The sequence below is a fragment of the Chiloscyllium plagiosum genome, chromosome 12 (genome assembly GCF_004010195.1).
Source record: "Chiloscyllium plagiosum isolate BGI_BamShark_2017 chromosome 12, ASM401019v2, whole genome shotgun sequence".
Lineage (NCBI taxonomy): Eukaryota > Metazoa > Chordata > Chondrichthyes > Orectolobiformes > Hemiscylliidae > Chiloscyllium > Chiloscyllium plagiosum.
Window position 1 is genome coordinate 53,640,478 of NC_057721.1, and position 2,182 is coordinate 53,642,659.

Here is a 2,182-nt window from a genome sequence, read left to right on the forward strand (position 1 = left end):
CTCTACGTTCTCCTTGATCATTCTCTTATTCCTCATGTATGAGTAAAATGCCTTTGGGTTCTCCCTAATCCCTCTTGCCAAGCCTTTCTCATGCCCCCTCCATGCTCTCCTCAGTCCATTTTTGAGCTCCTTTCTCGTAAGTCTGTAATCCTCTAAAGCTGTGCTAGACCCTTGCTTCCTCCATATTACGTAAGCGCTTTCTTCCTTTTGATGAGAAGCTCCTCTGCTCTCGTCATCCAAGGCTCCTTGATCTTAACCCTTCTTGCCTGTCTCAGAGGAACTAATTTATGCATCACTCGCAACAACTGCTCCTTAAACAGTTTCTATTGTGCCCTCTCTGTGTCAATTTTGTGGAACATTTGCTCCCAATCTGCACATCCCAAATCCTGTCTGATAGCATCATAATTTCCTTTTCCCCAATTAAATATCTTCCCTTGGTAACTGCTCCTTTCCTTCTCCAAGGCTATGGTAAATGTGTGGCAGTTGTGGTCACTGTCACCAAAGTGTTCTCCTACCACAAATTCTGACACCTGTCCTGACTCATTACTGAACACCAAATCCAAAATGGCCTCTCCCCTTGTTGGCCTATCTACATGCTGAGTAAGGAAACACTCCTGAACACACTGGACAAAAACTGCTCCATTCAAATCATCTGCACTAAGGAGGTTCCAGTCAATGCTGGGAAAGTTGAAGTCACCCATAACAATAATCCTGCTACATCTGCATTTTTCCAAAATCTGCCAGCCTATGAGTTCTTCGAGCTCCCTATTGCTATTAGGGGATCTGTAGAATGCCCCAATGAGGTGGCTGCTCCCTTGTTGTACCTAACTTCCACCCATACTGACTCAGTAGACAAACCTTCCTCGACAACCTTCATTTCTCTAGCTGTGATACTGACTGATTAGCAATGCTACACCCCTTCCTCTCTCTCTACCCCCCCCCCCCCCCCCGTTCTTTTTAAATGTTCTAAATCCTGGAACATCCAGCAACCATTCCTGCCCCTGTGAAACCCAGGTCTCTGTTATGGCCACAACATCATAGTCCCAAGTACTGATCCATGCTGTAAGTTCATTGCTCTTGTTTCTGACACTCCTTGCATTAAATCAGACACACTTTAACCGATCCCTTTGTTTCATCACATGAAAATCCTTCCCAATAGATTCACTACATCCTGTCACTGCCCCACCTACAACTACTCCCTTCTCAGATATGTAGCTCCGGTTCCCACCCCCTGCCAAACTAATTTAAACCCTCCAGAACCACACGAGCAAATCTCCTACCCAGGACATTTGAGCCGGTTCTGTATCCGATCGGCTAGGTCTCTCTGTATTCCATGTGACATAATCTTGTTAACCAGTCTGCCATGGCAACCTTGACAAATGCCTTACTGAAGTACATATAGATCAAGGTGGTGCTGGATGAGATATCCTGAACCTGGGCACCAGGTGGGCAACACAACCTTCGGCATACTCGACAGAAGTCACGCTGTAAGAATAAGGGGTAGGCCATTTAGAACGAAGATGAGGAGAGATTTCTTCACACAGAGAGTGGTGAGTCTGTGGAATTGACTGCCACAGAACGGCAGTTGAGGCCACAACATTGTTTTCAAGAAGAAAATGAATAAAGGAAAAAGGGATCAAAGGGTATGGGGTGAAAGCAGGAGTAGGTTACTGAGTTGGATGATCAGCCATGATTGTATTGAATGATGGACCAGCTTTGAAGGGCTGAATGGCCTACTTCCACTCCTATTTTCTGTGTTTCTATGTTTTGATCTGGGTAAGGTCCTGGAAGTCCTGCTTGATGGGTGATGCACAGGCTGGTCACGCCCTTCTTCAAGGAGCGGCAGTGGATGCCAAGACAGCAGACTATGCCACCCTGTCCAAGATTGCAACACAGGTTAAAGCAGTTTCAGCTGGCTACAGAAATGAGCAGCTCAGCAGGAAAAAGGTTAATATCCTCCTCCACTGTCTTTGCATCAGTGCCACCAGGTTCTCTCTAAAAAGCCTCTCACTCATTGCCACAGTGCCATTTGCCAAGAAGACACATGTTCTACCATTCAGACTATTTTCCAGCAACACCTTCCCTACTTTCTCTTCTCCTCCCCAACCCTGGCATCACTCACCCTCTGTCCTGAAAATGTGTTGCTGGAAAAGCGCAGCAGGTCAGGCAGCATCCAAGGAAC